This window comes from Caretta caretta, chromosome 4 (assembly GCF_965140235.1).
Source record: "Caretta caretta isolate rCarCar2 chromosome 4, rCarCar1.hap1, whole genome shotgun sequence".
In the NCBI taxonomy this organism is placed as follows: Eukaryota; Metazoa; Chordata; order Testudines; family Cheloniidae; genus Caretta; species Caretta caretta.
Window position 1 is genome coordinate 91,899,914 of NC_134209.1, and position 18,135 is coordinate 91,918,048.

The 18,135-nt window shown below is 43.3% G+C and overlaps 1 protein-coding gene across 1 annotated transcript in view; it reads right to left on the bottom strand.

The window, feature by feature from the left end:
- The window catches only part of SORBS2 (sorbin and SH3 domain containing 2), a 405,939-nt gene that overhangs the window by 363,693 nt on the left and 24,111 nt on the right, over nucleotides 1-18,135 (bottom strand). The window contains exon 2 of the mRNA XM_048847985.2: nucleotides 7,609-7,764. The gene's annotated coding sequence lies outside the window, so the exon portion shown is untranslated. The remainder of the gene's footprint in view (nucleotides 1-7,608; nucleotides 7,765-18,135) is intronic.

The window sequence follows — 18,135 nt, forward strand, 5'->3', positions numbered from 1 at the left end:
CCCACATGCGAGCCATTCTTTTTAGGTGACAAATCTGAGGAACTGTCTCAGACTGAGTTGTCATTAGAGAAGGTTTTGGAACAAGTTGATAAATTAAACAGTAATAAGTCACCAGGACTAGATGGGATTCACTCAAGAGTTCTGAAGGAACTCTATATGAAATTGCAGAACTACTAACTGGTATATAACTTATTGCTTAAATCAGTCTTTGTACCAGATGACTGGAGGATAGCTAACATAATGCCAATTTTTTTAAAAGGCTACAGAGGTGATCCTGGCATTTTCAGGCTATTAAGCCTAACTTCACTAACCAGGCAAATTGGTTGAAACTATAGTAAAGAACAGAATGATCAGACACAGATGAACACAGTATGTTGAGGAAAAGTCAACACTGCTTTTGAAAAGGGAAATCATGCCTCACCAGTCTAGTAGAATTCTCTGAGGGAGTCAAGAAGCACAAGGACAAGAGCGATCCAGCAGATACACTGTACCTGCACTGACCCACTATGGCCCTTCTTATATTCCCTTGTAGTGGCTCAGTGAGGGGGCCCTCCAACTCCAGGTCCTTGGGAAGCCACCCTGCCTCACTACGTCACTGATACGTTGGCCGCCATGGGGAATGAAGCGGTCTCCGCTCGCAGCTGGGCCCCAGGCCTGAGTGCAGGTTGGGCGGGAAACAAACAAACAAACAGTCAATTGGCCCCAGCCCTGGATTAGGGCGGAACAGCAAAGAATCTGAGTCTCAGGCCTGTGTGCAGGCTGAGTGGCAAACAAACAGTCAATTAGCCCAGGCCCTGGATCAAGGTGGGGCAACAAAGAGTCTGAGGCTCAGGCTTCCAGCCTGAGGAAGGGGAGACTGCCACCCCCAGGTTGGGGTGGCAGGTGGGATGCAGGTCTATCCACTCCACTGCGTCCCAGCCCAGGGCCCTAGCAGTGACAAAGTGCTTTGTCAGTGGGGATCCATGCCGCAACATGCTGACTCTCCCTCTGTCAGCGTTGCAGCCAGACAGGGGTTTGTTACCCCTGGGCCACTTCCACGCTCCCCTTCTTGGTGTTCCTGTTGCTGTGAGGAGGGGTTGAGGTTGACGGTGGCTTCCGGGACCACAAGCAGGTCTTTGGGGATCTGGTCCATCGGTGGTCCAGGCTAGTCATCCTCTCCCTCCAGGCTCAGGTCCGACAGTGGTCTGGGTGGTACAGGCCAGTTGTCTGCTTCCTCCAGGTCTGAATCAGCTACCAGCCCCGGTGGCCCCGGCCAGTCCTCTGCTCCTTTGGCACCTTCCGCCGCTTCCCAGCTTGGGAGGCCACAGGAGGTGTCTGGTGCCTCGGGTGGTTGCCTCCCTAGTCAGCTTTCTGGGCTGCCTTTTATACTTTCTGCCCCTCCCACCCACTTCCTGGGGTAGAGGCAACTAGGCCCTGGCCCTGCCCATCAGGGCTCAGTGTGGGGGACTCTCCCACTCCGGGTCCTCAGGAGGCCACCCCACCTCATTACATCCCTTTATTCAAAAGTCAGACCTGTGCCCCTTGCTTGCAACTGGGTCTGCATAATGTGCCAGATAATAGCTTGTGTTCCCTCCCCAAAAGCACCATCTGTTGGCGGTTCACTACAAAACTTAACAGGTGCATGGAGGCAGGGAGGTAAGTATTCTACCCACAATTGCACTAATTGGTAAGTTCTGAAAACTTTCCAAACTTAAAGTGTGCTGTGAATTCAAGATACTTCTAACTATCAAGTATTATAGAAGCATTCAATTAACCAGAGAAAGGAAATCACTTCACAGTTTTTGAACACTTCAGTTCTCTCACCCGTGGGATGCTATGTATGTGTCTGAATCGCTTCCCACATTTAAATTGCCTCCATAAGATAGACCTGTCAGTGTACTAGTGTTACAGGTTGGTGATCAAAGATTCTTTATGGTTGAAATTCACCCCCAGTGCAGAGGACCTGTCCAAATCTCATATTAAGTGTTTAAGCAGCAGGGAGGGCCCTAAATGGGTCCTCTTGTGCAAGGATGATTTCTACCCTAAGTGCATAGGAGCAGTATGAAGGGTGTGCCTCCTAACATCAAGGCTTCACAAATCTACTCATCACAAGTAGGGAACTTTCCCTAGTGATGGGACAGGCCTTACCCATCAGCCACTGCCAAATTAGAGCTTTCATTTAAATAATTAAAACTCCAGCTCTCATGGTTATGAAGTTTATATTCATCCAGCTCATATTTGGATGATTAACTGATGCAGCATTGTCTTCCTAATTCTGCAGACAGCATGAAACCATATAGTGGTGTGACTTTTCCAAAACCAACTCCGGGCCTGGCCCAACACACAGCACAGCATCTGGGCTGTGCAGACACCTGCCTATGCTGGTGAAATAAACCCAGAGAAATATATGCATCAAATGACATAGTGGGCACCCAACTGCGCAACTCCTCACCAAATCCATCAGCTCCCCCCTTCAAAATGATCAATTAGCTCCACAGGAATATATCAATCATCCTCAGAATCCACACTATTTATTCCCCTATCGATCTAGCCCCTGCGAATTTTACTCTTCCTGCAATCCATTAGTTTCCCCTCTTCCCCAGCCCTTCACAGACAGGGTTATCTTCTTCTTTTCTCAGCAGCAGCAGCTGAGACTACAGTGGTGACTCTTCTCTTTCCTTGCTGGTTGTTTAGCATTCCCTTCCCTCAGCTTCCCCTCTCTCTGTTGATTGGCTAGCTGTGATTCTCAACTGTCAGCTCTACCTACCGTGTCAGCCAGCAAAGAAACCTGAAGACCTGCATAATGAGCTGGAGAACAGGGTTGGAAGCTGGAGCTTCCACCCAAGAGTCAGATAGTAGACAGGCCTCACTGTTATTGGAGCAGTTACTCTGAGGCCACTGAAAGAGAAAGGATTCCCTCACTCCAGATTATTCAGCAGAGGTGGAAACAGTCTATGCCTGCTTCTCTGTCAGGACTGGAGTGTGGCCAGATGGTATCCTGACTACATAAATCAGCTTAGCTCCAGCAGGTAATATTCCTTGCATTGGACAGGTGTAAGCTGGCTGGTAGGCTTTGCCCCAGAATTAACCAGCATGAACTCCGCAGACCAGAAGCAGTAAAGTGCTGTGTTCTGTGAACACTCTTTGCGATAAAAGATCGGAGGTCCTGGAGCATCATATGAATTCTAGAAGTTTTAAGGATCTCTTGAACTTTCTAATTTGGGGAGCATGTGCTTTTAAAACATTTTTCATTGTTTATGCTGTTCTGATCTTTTTTGCTCTACAAACACTTGTGCTTCTTCCCAAATTTATGGAGGTCAATTCAATGTACTGGGAATGCCCCTGAATCATGAGGTACAGTTACACCATTACATCAGGAAGCTTCAGTATTGTATATCCGTACAGCATGAGAGGGGTTAGAGACAAACAAGGAACTAGGCTAGAGTCCAGATAGTTGGAGGTCTGACCACCTGCTTCAAATCCTGAAATAAAACATCCATTCCTACAGAGTGCCATTAGTGTTGAAGACTTTGGTGTTATGCCATGAATAAATGATCAATTTTTCAGAACACAAAACTGACACCTCTGCAAAGTCATTGAAATTTGCCTAGTATCAGAGGGGTAGCTGTGTGAGTCTGGATCTGTAAAAGCGGCAAAGAGTCCTGTGGTACCTTATAGACTAACAGATGTATTGGAGCATAAGCTTTCATGGGTGAATATCCACTTCATCGGATCTTACAAAGTGGGTATTCACCCACAAAAGCTTATGCTCCAATACGTCTGTTAGTCTATAAGGTGCCACAGGACTCTCTGCTGAAATTCCCTAGTCCTCCTTCCATACTGCAATATCACTGTTCTTCAAAGAGTTCTCCCTTCTGAGTATTGACCTAACTTCACCCTCAGTCGTCTGCAATTAAAAGCAAAAACCAGGGTAGTATAGCTACCCAGATAAAATATTTCACATAACATGCAAGGGGGAAAAGTTACAATAATTTTGAAATCTTCAATTGCTTTTTATTTATAGTCAAACACCAATTTGCTTATTTTTTATGAACTTAAAGCAGTGTTGTCAGTTTATAAACAATATATTTTCTGTACATTGTATAAGAGACTGCCTGATGGAAATATACAATTAGTTGCTATGTATGTTTAGGCACTCTGTTTATACATATCCTCCATTTCTTCAATTTATCAGAAAGCCCCTTTTCCCCCAGCATGTTTGACAGATACAAGGCAGCAGACTAGCAGTGGGAGAGCAGGCTGAAGTTTATGTAGTCAATTATCTGTATACACACACAGACACACACAGCATGAAGGGGGAAGTGATGTATTAAACGTATGTGTAATTTATCATATGCAATAAATCTGTTGGCAAATCTTGCCATTTCTCTCATACCTCTGACCACATTACCTGCTCCTGGAAGGCAGCACTGAACAGAAATGGCCCTCTTCCTGCTTTGGTCCTGCCATACAACCACTGAAACGCCCATGGCCACTCTGCCCTTTTGCTGGTCCTTTCCCTGCACTTCAGGTGCCATCACTATGACTATACAGCATACATTTATTCCCCCAGAACTCTCTTGCACTGAAATGATGATAGACTAACATGATTAACCAGTACTTTTCCATCTCTCATTTGCCCCCCATCCTTTGTTTAAGAACACCCTCATGAGAAGGTGTGCTGATGCCTGCAATCCCCCAAATTCTGTACTCTTCTATACAGAGAGAGTGCACACTTTTGTCAGTCTTCATTTAATATGGAAAAAGCATTGGAATTACTATCATCCATTTATATTTCAGTTCTCCTGTGGCCTTATTATGGTATCCCAAGGCAGGGATAGAGTACAGAATTATCTCAAGCCACGTCTTTATTTGCATGCCCTATTAAATCTCCAGTTGCTAGCAACATTTAAAAAGTGTTTAGTGACCTTCTGTACTGGAAATTTATCTGCTGGGAATGGGAAATACTTTTTCTTACTCTAGCAAGTTAAGTTTTAGAGCATGTTACCTGTCTTCTTGTTCCACAGTGTGCAATGCATAAAGTGCAGTGTAAAGAGGACCTGAGTCAACTGTTTGAGGAAGAGTGTCTCCCTCTCTCCCCATTAACAACAACATGAATAGACTGTGTTTAGAATGCTCCCCCTGTCTGTGAAGCAAAACTAACATATTCCTGAGCATTACATAATACTGCTGTTGACTCTTACTTCTCCATCACAGTGTAGCTGCTCAGCCAGCATTAAGACCTGTGAAATTTGCTTGCAAGAGCAGGAGAAAGGAACCCTTGTGTCTGTGGACCACATTCTAACCTCAAAAGGCTTATTCTGAAAACCAGAAGTGCTAGGCAAGCATTAGCATATAGATGTAATGGATATGGGATGAAAATTCTGACAACACACAAACACTGAAGAGCTGTGAAAAATGTTCAGTTACACCATACTTAAAAATGAAAACAAAACAAAAACAAAAAACCCCCCAAGATCACCGAACTGTCAGTTAGCTCCAAAATATCTGAAGATTTTCCACTCTGAAAATAAAATTCAATTTAGTATGCAGCATGCAAATTAAGTTAGCTTTTGAAATAAAAATGAAAGTATAATTAAAAATCCTTAGGATTATTACAATAAAACTCTCATCTCTGGCACCCCGTCCAATAATTTATGGTTTAAAAATGCACTATGGTTTTAAGATATATTTATGTTGCATGTAAAGTCTTGATGTGTTATTTTACTTATTGTTTATTTCCCTTTCTACAAACAAAACCATTCAATCACATTTTTCCGTGATTTTCTTTCTTACTCAGGCTAATAAAATACCTCTATTTAAAGAAGAGCTTTCTTCCTTACAGACATTGTCTACTCCTACTTGAAGTTGCAGAGAGGTTATAATATTGACTACAGGACATCATAATTATTACAATGGCAGTACACTGTTCATGCAAACACACAATTATGATCTCACAAGAGCAAGCAAGAGAGCTTGGCTTGTGATTTGCTTCCAGATTCACATCTTCAGTAATAGCAAGAGGAACACATAGCAAAGAATTCCTTCATACGTATAGATTATGTGCTTTCAAATTTGTTGTGTTCACACTAATAGGAAATACATTCATTTTTATTACATAGCTGTCAATGTCTTGATTAATTTTGTAAGATTAAAATTCAACGGTGACATTGCAGACTTTTTGTGAAACTAAGAACAGTTCATTTAACAAAAAGAGATTTATTCCAGTCTGAATTTTCACGCTTCTCCTTCTTGCCTGCTTTTTAAAATTTTATTGAAGGAGATATTGTTAACCTCTTTAGGATAAGAAGTGTGCCTCTTCCTTAAAGGAAGAAAATCCCAGGCTTCCTCCTTGAAAGTTATGTATAATACAGAAAACAGGAATGTTGAGGCATTAAATATATTTTAGTATCTTTTGCACACTGGGTCCTCTAAAAATCTAAACCTGTCTCAAACAGCTATATGTACATATATGCTTCATGAGATGTGCGTATCATCTGGTAAAGTACAGTACATTGTGGGGCCTAACCACGTTGACAAGGTCCATTTAAAAATCACAGAAATCAAGTTTTCCTTAAGGGTCTCATTTTTAAGCTCAGTCACTTTTTCTCAGAAGAATATCTGATGTAATAACATCTAGTCCCCCACAAAAGATTAAAGAGCTCTCACCTATGAATAAAAATTCTGTACACAAAAGATTCCTGAAGGAATCTTTCCCACTGAAATTGCTGATATCATGCTATAACAGCAAAAAACACCAATTCACTCAATATAAAAGAGTGATTAGTATTCCAATACATTCAGCTGTGAAAAAGGACAATCAATCATCATTAAAATATATGTACAGTTATGGTGCTGCCAAGAAAGAAGCATATTACCCATAATAGTGGTGCTATCATATGCAAATCATCATGTACCATTAACCTCTGCGTTGGATTTGAGGTAGTCAGATGGATTATTATTGCAATCTCTTAACTACTTTGATAAACACAATGTAAGATATAAGACAACACTGCAGCAAAGGATAGATTTAGTCTTATTACACAGGACATATTCACTCTAATTATCTTGTTGCTCTTCAACCCAGTTTGCACAGGCTTGTAACTCAGAGCTAAAAATGTGCTTTACCAAAGAAGTGTCAGCCTGGGATTTTTTTTTTATTATTAATTGCTTTAAAAAAATACTACCTTGATGAAAGGAACCATAAAAGTGCACGGGGTCTTAAAGCACCTCACAGACATTAAATGAGCCTTTGTGTATCCCTGTACCTCTGAAATGTTACAAAACTGTGCTTCACGGGGGCTCCTTTTGTGTCATTCGGTTATATGGGGGATGGGGCACAAAGGGTCCAGTTTGTCAGCCATTCTCCTCCACATAAGGATCATAGCATATGGAGAAGCTACTAAAGAGTGAAGAATCCTTCCCTCCACATTCTATTGAGCTCTTATGTGGCATGCCCCTTTGCTGAGGCTTGGTGAAGGGAATGGGATTAAAAAGCAGTAACTGCTAGCTCAGCAAACAAGAGTTACTTTCATAATCCAAATCATCACTCTCCTATGGGCAACACAGTGTACCCACAACAACAAGCAAAGCAATTTCTTAAGTCAGCTGAAAATATAAAACACTTACCATATGCTTCACAATGGACCAAACTGCCTGAAAATAATCCAGCTAATTAGCAGCAGCAGTCGTAGTGGACATCTTCGTTCCCAGCAGCAGTTCCTTCCTTGAGTCTACAGGATCTATAGCAGGTCCAGTACTTCTACCCACGATGATAGCTGTGATCTAGTTTGCAAAGAAAGCATGTTCTGTGAATTTAGTCATTGTTTGTTTACAGTAAGCCTTTTATTTTTGAAGCTGTGTTTTGATACGAGTGTGCCAGATTCTGCCCTCAGATTTGTACACATCGACTGTGAATTATAGCTAGGTGCATACATCTAAGATCAGGATGTGACCTACAGTTCATAGCACAGAGCACAGCTGCCAAGCTAAGTGCAGATCCATGTGCGACATTTTATACAAGTCATGTAATGAGCTGTTTACATATTTGTAAATAATTATTTTATAACCATATAGCAGGTTAAAATAATTGTGTCCCTAAATGCCTGGAGCTAGGAGGAAGCTTTCTTCTTATGCTTATTTTTTTCAGAATTGTCCATTATGATGTTTTTACTACAGCTGGCTGGGAGGAGGGAGGAAATCAATTTTTAAATGGAATAACCAAAAATCCCAAACACAAAAATGCAAACACATACTGGTTTTCAGATGAAAATATTAACTTAAAAAAAACCAACCCTCAAGAAAAGCAGATACTTTCCCTGAATGTTTGCTTTGTTGAAAAACCAACCATCCAAACAAAAAAGAGGAAAATTTTTGATTAGCCGTAGTTTTTATACCTGTTCCTGATATCTGATATGGACCACTGTCAGAGAAAGGACACTTGATTAGAAAATTAGTTTGACAATTTCTATGTTTTAACAACTTGATTGAGCATTCTACACACTATGAAGACTGAATTGTTAGGCAATTTTCATAATTTAGACTGAAATCTTATATTTTAATTTCAGTTATGGATATTCACAGATTTTATGAGTTCATGCAAGGTGGGATACTGCAGGCAGCAATACTTAATATGATGCATTTGATTCACACACAAGATAAACCAACTCATATGATTAATATACTCCACTTCAGATGGACACGGGAAAAAAAGATTTTTTTTTTTGCCAAAATGCAGTAAGGTTTTAATTTAGAAGCATCTTGCTATGCTGAAGTTAGTTCTATTTCATTGAAAAAGATCTAAAGCTACAGAAAACCAAAAAATTAAAAAAAATTGATTCAAGTAAATAGATGGTTCCAGTAAAAGGTTGATTCAATGGAATATAGCGGGATCAAATTTCTGAGTGAAGCAGACCATACAGCAGAATACACATGAATACACTAAAGCATAACAGTATACGTATAATAGCAGATACCTAGATCGAATGAACTAGTAACAACGGGTGACTTCAAATACCTGCATATCATCGGATCATATGACACCACCAGGACAAGGTTTAGAGAAACAAGTTCTCAACATTTTAAGTGATTACTTCTTGGTACAGCTAGTCACAATTTGACTAGTTATACAAAAGTTTTGATTTGAGAAACAGCAAGACTTGAGCCACTAATAATGATTTAAGTTCAAGATTATCATAGGAGAGCTTGACAATAATTATGTCAAAGATAGAGCTGAAAAAGAAATGTTTTCAGAAGTTGTATAAAGGCAGAAGTGGCAGCCCAAGGTTGATGTCAAGAGGACAGATTTCCATATCCTGAGGGCCACCATAGAAAAAAACCTGGTCACCTTGTAATCTAAGATTCGATAGTAGAACATCTAAAAGGGTGAGTAGGGACATGATTGGGGTTGTATATACTAGCATAGATACTTGAAATATGGCCAGAAGTCTTGCGACTTGGATATTTAAAAACAGACAGATTATAATAGTTTAGGATTGTGGATGCTCATAAAATATGGCTCTAGAAGAAATAATGTAACAACTAATTAATCTTGCTCCAAAACTGCAATAATTTTACATCTGTCTATGTAAGGTACTTATTATGGCAGCCCTACTGTAGTATAGGAGCACCTCAGAATCTAATGCATTTATACTGAGCGGCTACAATCTCAGTGACAGAAAACAACAAAATCCACCTTTTCCCCTCCTTCCCACCCTTTTCTTTGTTAAATCCCCTCTTTCAATCACTCTAATTTACCTACCATAATTATGCCCTCCTTCAGCTAACCTCAGCCTCCTGATAGGACATTAGATGTCACTGTCTTCCCCTTTGCTCTCCTAGGCCTAGTCTTCACTGGGCGGGGGTGGGGAGATACGTTCTTAACTCAGATTAGCGAACACAGGGGAAAATCCTAGTTACGATAAGAGTCTTAATGACAGTTGAAGTAAGTCAAAGTGACTTAGGAAATTGGGACTCAGACTCACAATGCTGAGCAGACCAATGGCTAAATAGCTTGAAAAACATCTGTGCCTATATGCTTTCCGAACAAAAAAGTCATAAAACCTATCAGAGAATTCACAGTCTGTACTTTCTACACCACAGACCAGCAATACTACTAACTACTCACAATGGCATTTATAAATATTTGAATAGTGACCACTTTAAAGAAGTAGCCAGTTTGAAAAGAATGCCCTAATAGAAACAAGTTCCTGTCCCTGACAATCATACCACCTTTTAGGACAGTCTCTTTCCTAATAAGACTGCAGTTTTCAGATGTGAACCCTGTTGCTCCTCTTTTACCTGAATTTAGTTTTCTCTTTGGCATGTAGAGTAATTAAAAGTCATCCACATGCATGCAGCAGAAAGGGATTTTGCAGATTGCAGGAGCACACCATTCACCCTGAATTTGTCCCTAATAAATTACTTAACTTCCTACACAAATATGGATTTTCAGCTCTGTGAATCAACTCCTTTCTTCTAAAAGATTTGTCACTGTGGAATAAAATCACTTGTTAGGAAGCAAATCCAAATCCAATCATGCGCTAAATTTTCCAATCCAAATAATGTAAACCGTTTTACATTTGAAAATAAAATCTGCATGTGTGATTCAAAATATCTGCAGCTGAAAGAAATTAGTCAAACAGTACATGTTAATTTAATATACAGCCATAGCATTATTGATTAATAAACACTGCATCTTAAGTCACATACCATGTATTGTCCTTACTTGTGTTTTAATTAAGTTATATGCAACTGTGCAAATAAATCCATAGTTTATCTATTCATTCTCCATGTTAAAGCTACTGTGGGATTTGATTATAGCATGGTTTGTGGATTACTGTGTCTTGGCTTTGAGATGCAGTATCCTACCTACACCTTATTATAGTCATAGTGTTGAAAAGATTTGAGGTATACATATGTTTCAGAATACATATGAGTATGGCTCTGGGATGATTTCTGTCAAGCTAAGATAAATAAAGCATTCTCTCATTTTGATCTTCTTACTGCACTTATTCCAGGCTCTAGACACAAACCTATTACAAGACTATTTTAATTCATTATTATTAATGCATGGCACTTAACAAGGGATAGGAGGTCTTACAATGAGTCAATGAAAGATCTCACACAGTAGCATCCTAACCCCAAAATCTCCCAACTCAGATTCCATGAATAAGGCTGAGGTTCTTTCAAGAAGGTCGCGGAAAGCACAGATTCCATGACTTTCTGTGACCTCTGTGACTTCTGCAGCGGCTGGTGCAGCTGACTTCAGGGCCACCTGAGCAGATGGGCCAGCTGCTCAGGCATTCCACAGCCAGCCGCACCAGTTGCCACTTAGGAGACCCCGGGCAGCTGGCTCTGGGGACCATGCAAGCAGCGGCTGGTGCGGCAGGTCCCAGGGAGTGCCTGAGCAGCAGTCCTGGGGGTGCCCTGCGGACCGCCTGAGCAGAAGTCCTGGGGCCCACCGCACCAGCCTCCGCTTGGGCAGTTGCCTCCAGGGACTGCCAGAACAGTGGCTGGTATGGCTGGCTCTGGGGACCGCCCGAGCAGCAGCGGTCCTGGGCCAGCTGGAGCAGTGGCTCCATGGGCGTCCAGAGGCCCTCTGGAGAGCAGTCCTTGAGTGCAGCGGACGAGGACAGTCAACCCATAGCACTGGAGCAGGCCCCCTGGAGCAGCCGGGCCCCAGAAGTAGAGATTTAGTCAGGAGTATATAGTACAAGTCATGGACAGGTCACAGGCCATGCATTTTTATTTATTGCCCCTGACCTGTACATGATTTACCAAAAATACCCGTGACTAAACCTTAGGAGTTCATGGATAAGGCTGAGTCATGCCTCCAATCAGGTCTTGAGAGAAAAAGACTGGTCACACAGGGGTGTTTTTCAGTACTTCATTTGATCCTCCAAAGAAATTGAGAGGGCACTTTAGCAAGTGCTCCTCCCAGAAGCATTTGTACAAAATAAATGTGGGTTCACTTATCAAAAGTAAAGCAAAGGCATCAAATATAGACAAATAAACTTAGATATGGTGATATCTTCTTATGAAGACATGCTAATCGAAAATATAGCTATTCAACTGTTCTACATCATGGGTAAAATTATCTACCAGTTTAATTCCATTTAATTAAATGGGTGCCACGTGTGGTGACTTGCAAATGGATTTTTGCCTAACAAACATAGTGTCTAACTTATTGAACTACATAGGAATATGTACCACATACCAGCAAGCATGCCATTTTCACTGGCTTCTGTGGTTGCCCTTATAACATTTTCCAACAGTTCAGACACAATTACCTCCAGTTTTAAATATAGGGGAAACTAACGAATTTCAGATCCAACTTACTGACCTTTTAAATGGTGACAACTGTACTGGTCACAAAACCTCTTCCTTCATAAAAGATATGTGCATGTGTTTGGGGGGGGGGGGGAAGGCGGGCTTCCATTACCCCCTATTCATATGGAATTATTTAAACATAATTATGCACGCAGAGATCTAAGACAACAGGTAGCAAAATGTAACCAGAGTTCAACAGGAGATTCATACCTAGAGATCATGTACTCTAGGTACCATCACATGCAGATAAGGTGCCAGATTCCCCTCTCATTTACCCTAGTGTGTGAGGCTGGTGTAAGTCCAATGGGAATCATACCCTTGAGTCTCCATTCTATACCTAATGCATTATTTAATTAATTAAATTACATTTAAGTAGTAGGAATTATCTTTGGCCAAAAAGGGAAGTAGGCTTATGTCTTTTTATTGAGGCTAGGAAATAAGACATTTTAGAATATTTATTTGATTTTTAAATTTTTTTAGTCTTTTTAGTTTTAGATTTCAGTTTAATGGGATTATTAGTGGTTAGATATGCAAGAAACTTATTCTCAGAGGTTCTCCTGACTACAGCAGTCTTCTAATCCCATCCAGAAGACATTCTGCAGTGTGAAAGGGGGAGAAGCTCAATTAATACAGCCCAGGGGCTCTGCTCAACTGCAGATTTGAAGGTCCTGAGGAAAATATCCTATAGAAATTCCTTTTGGGAAGGAAAAACCCCTAGTATTATGGGGTTTTGAACCATTATACTGGAATTCTATAACAGCAACACACGTGGAATTTAATAGAAAATTGTTTTTTCTAGAAGGGTGACGGTGAGGGCAAATCCCAAGTAGTTCAGCTGGTTCCCCTCCTTTTCTAGTAGTGGCCCCACACACTCTCAGTCCAGATCTAAAGAGCCCAGACTCAGAGAAGCCTCACAGAAGGGGCTTCTGAAACACTGGGCTGGAAAGAGCACTTCAAACAGAGTTCTTCCTTCCACAAATGCAGGTTCCCCTCTGTTCACCGACACAGAGTGGCATATGACCCCCCTCAGATTGAACCATCTCCTGAAGTTCTTACTCCGTTTTTGCTCAGGCAAGGTTCCTAATAAAGCCAAATCCTGAAAGCTGCTCAACACACGTGACTCCAGCTGACTTCACCATTTAGATTTTCTCTGTACAGCTTCCACAAATAGTACTAGACCTATTCAGATTCTTAATACAAGAAGCAGCTACCACACAAGGTCCTAAAATGAATGATATTATGGGTGAAGGCTCCATGGCCTGTATCATTTTTATTGGGGACTCTGATATGATCAGAAAAGCAGTTTTCATGAGCTGAAAATTATTGCTTATCCAGCTCAATAAATACAAATGTAATTAGGCTTTTTCATTGTTTGCATCAAGTCTCTAACTTCAAACAACAAGGCTACCGTTTATATGCAATTTGTGAGATGCTCTTATTAAACCCTTTTCACACAGGTTATGCTCAAGGGATGCTACTGCACCAAGTTAAATGCTTTTCACCTAATGGACACCTTCTTAAAACATCAATGCTCTCCATATCTTTTTAACTTCCTTAACAGACAGTCAATGGTATAGAAAACTGAACTAAGCCTTATTACCAAATAGAAATTCATGTAGTTCTTCTCAGGACACCTTGTACTGAGAGGATCATGTATTTGCTAATTTTTTTTTAAAGGGGAAGTAAACATTGTATCACATGCAAATAAAAATTCTAAGCATGAGAAGTTAGTTCATCAAAGGGTAAATCCTGACCTCACGTTCACATCCCCAGAGAGTCCCTGGCAGCAGAACAGATACTCTCGTGCTGTCCAGCTGTGCCAGCCGCCATCTTGCCAACACATTGAGGACTTCCAGTGCTAAAAGCATGACCTGTTAGAGCTGAAACTAGAGAGCCAAGGCTCCCTAGTTGGAGCTGTAACAGACTTATATCTTTGGTATATTGGCACAGACAGGGACCCTATCATGCACTCACATGTGGGGTACACAACAGGATTTGGAGGACCGTACAGAGTTCACACCACTGATGTGGAGTTCAGCTCTGCAGCTGGACAATTTATACCAGTGTGTAGAGGGCAGGGTATAGTTGAGGTTATATCCATCCTCTTGTCCATCATCATCAAGAGGATGCATTAGGCTCCAGAGGCTATTTTTCTACATCTTTACATTATGCCCTTGTGGAACAGCTAGTTCATAAAGCGAGAGGCTATTCTCAGTTTTGTCCTAAGTAGGTGTAGAAGCTGGTTCAAGCTAATCAGCTAAATTATGACAACCAGAATATAATTAAGGTCAACATCCAGTGATGAGCTGCCAAAATCTTAACAACCGGTTCCCTATAAAAAGTTCTGATTTAAGGGATGTGCCACCGTATGTATTTTTTGTACCAGTAGGGTTACCATAAGTCCGTATTTTCCTTTAAAAGGAAAAATTTAAAAATTCCTCCCGGATGGCAATTTAAGAACCAAAAAGCCTGACCTGTCCAGGAAAATACGGATGTATGTTAACCCTACCTAAAGTTCTTTTTTAAAAAGATGGGCCTGAACTAGAAATGAGCTCTGTTTCACATGTGTGGGTCCCCGCCACTCCCTGGGGGGAAGGGGGGTGCTAGGGTGACCAGATGTCCCGATTTTATAGGGACAGTCCCAATTTTGGGGTCTTTTTCTTATATAGGCTCCTATTACCCCTCAGCCCCGTCCTGATTTTTCACACTTGCTGTCTGGTCACCCTAGGGTGTGCACATGTGTGGGTCCCAGCTGCTCCCTGCCCCCGTCATTGAAGCAGGTGTGCAGGGTTACTGCCCTGGGAACTGCAGGGCACCAGTGGGTGTGGGGCAGGGGGTGCGGGGCAGGGGGTGCAGGGCTGGCTGTGGGCAGGGCAGGAGGTGCGGAGCTGGCTGGAGACAGGGCAGTGGGGCTGGCTGGCTTCGGGCAGGGCTGCAGGGGGGTGCGGCAGGGGCTGGCTGCAGGCAGGGCAGGGGGTGCGTGCGGCAGGGGTTGGCTGGAGGGCAGGGGGTGGCTGGAGACAGGGGCTGGCTGCGGGCAGGGCAGGGGTGCCGCAGGGGCTGGCTGCGGGCAGGGCAGGGGGTGCGTGCGGCAGGGGTTGGCTGGAGACAGGGCAGGGGGGTGCAGCAGGGGGTGGCTGGAGACAGGGGCTGGCTGCGGGCAGGGCAGGGGTTGGCTGGAGGCAGAGCAGGGGGGTGCAGCAGGGGGTGGCTGGAGACAGGGGCTGGCTGCGGGCAGGGTGGTGGGTGCTCACGGGGTGAGCGGCTCGGAGCAGCCTGAGCAGCAGGCTGCAGCCCAGGCCCAGCAGAGCAGCTGGGGACCCACCAGGCAGCAGCGGGAGCCCCAGGGCCAGGGGAGTAGCAGCAGCAACAGGGCTCGTGCCCAGGGCCAGGTGGCAGCCCACATGGCTCCCACAGCATAGCACCCCCAGCGGCTGGAGGAGGAATTGCATCACTTCTCGGCCAGAGCCCATCAAAGCCTCACCACCCCCTGCAGGGAAGCGAGTTAACAACCAGTTCTAACACTGTTTCAAAATTTAACTGGTTCATGCGAACCGGCTCCAGCTCACCACTGTCAACATCCCTAAAGAAAGGGTTGTCAATGTCTATATATGATTGGAAAGATTTCCCTCCCACCAAAGTTTTTTTAAAAATCAGAAGGGATAGACTATGATAAATATCATAGGGCCAGAGTTAATTTATGGCAACTGTGCTAGCAAATAAATAAATTGATGGGAGGAAGAAAACCAGATAGCAATAGAGAGAGAGACCAGTGGAAAATAATAAGCCAGTGCAGTGTGATATAGCAAGGGGAAAGGCCAATGCAAAGCACAAATGCAGCAACTCAGAGAGCATGGAGATGATTGCCTTCTCTAAAGCCCTGGCGTGATGGCACCCGAAATACTGTTTTCATGACAGTTCATGACATTCATTACAAAATAGTGTTATATTAGAGGGAATTCAGAGAAGAGCAACAAAAATGATAAAGGAGATCAAAGGATCTCAAACTTGCTGCTATTCAAGTCCTGAGGTTGACCTACCTTGCACCTAGCAGGCCTAGGGATGCAAAAGGTGGCTTAAAGCCATCTTCTCCCCCTACCCTGAGCATCAAAGAGCAGAGCCCTGGGGTAGCAGAGGATCTGGGCCTTTGAATTTTCACTGTACCTATTCACTATAGGTATTGTCAATAAGACTTGACCTATAGGATATTTTAATTAGGGCTGTCAAGCAATTAAAAAAATTAATTGCGATTAATCATGCTGTTAAACAATAGAATACCATTTATTTAAATATTTTTGGATTTTTCTACATTTTCAAGTATATTGATTTCAGAATACACAGAATACTAAGTGCACAGTGCTCACTTTATATTTATTTTTATTACAAACATTTGCACCGTAAAAAAGAAACTTCAATTCACCGCATTGAAGTACTATAGTGCAATCTCTTTATCATGAAAGTTGAACTTACAAATGTAGAATGTAAAAAAGAATAAACTGCACTTAACAATAAAACAATGTAAAACTTTAGAGCCTACAAGTCCATTCAGTCCTACTTCGTGTTCAGCCAATTGCTCAAACAAACAAGCATTCAGTGTTGGGGGAAGACGGGGGGGGGAGTAATCAATAACTTTTGGAGGAGGTGGTTGAGGAAGGCATCTTGCTACTGCTTCTGGAAGGGTGGTTTCTGGTACTGGGCTCACCAGGCTCGCCTCCTTTTACTGAACTAGGTGGGCTTCCTTCAGCAGAGTGAGCCCTTGTTTGCAAGGGAGGGTGGATTTTAACTCAGAGACTCATCATACTGCAGGGGAAGAGAGGCTGGTTCAGGGATACTGAGATTGCCAGGCCATGTTCTCTGTGGGGTACCCCTGGAGTGAGCGGCCAGCTAGGGGCAATCGGGCATGACACAGGGGGGTTGGTCCTGGGAGTGAGGGGCTGGCCGGGAACAGTAGGGCCCGGGCTGGCTAGGGAGCCAATACTTCCCATTTTGGCCAGTACTGTCCCCTTTTACAGCTCTGTCCCAGCCATCCCTACTTCTTCGCCAAAACTGGGCATTTGTCCTAGCTGCCTGGCAGAGCAGAGAGAGGCAGCTGCTGCCTGGTGATCAGCTGAATTCAGCAATGCCTGCCAGCAGGAAAGTGGAGAAATTTGCTGCTGGCGGGCAATGCTGGCTTCAGAGCTGGCCCCTGGGCAGCACAGAGCTGGTGGTGGTAGGAGGAAAATCAGCGTCAGCTGTGGGCAGCACGGGGTGTGTGTGTGTGTGTGAAATTAAGCCCCTGTTGCAGGCAGCATGGAGCTCGGGGTCAGCCCCAGCTGCGCACAGCACAGGGAACTGAGGTGGGGGTCAGCCCCAGCACTGGGTGGCACGGGGAGGTGGAGGAGTCAGCCCCTGAGTTCTGGATGGGGGTAAGCCCCAGCTGCGGGTGGCACAGGGCTGGGAGGGGGAGACCCTACCATGGGCACTGCGGAGCTTGGGGGGGGGTGGGGGCAGCCCCAGCTGCAGGCAGTATGGGGTGTGTGAGGGGCAGCCTCAGACCTGGGAAGCATGGGGAGAACGCAGCTCCAGTGAGCCCCTGGCTGTCCTGTTTTGGGGTCAGTGCTAACGAGAATTCAATAAAGATTGGTAGTGGATGAGTCATTACAAAAACTAATTTCCCCCTACTGTTACTCACTCCTTCTTGTCAACTGTTTGAAATGGGCCACCCTCATTACCACTACAAATGTGATTTTTCTTCCCTTGGTATTCTACTGTTAATTGAATTGTCTCGTGAGCACTGACCCCCCACTTGGTAAGGCAACTCCCATCTTTTCATGTGCTGTGTATTTA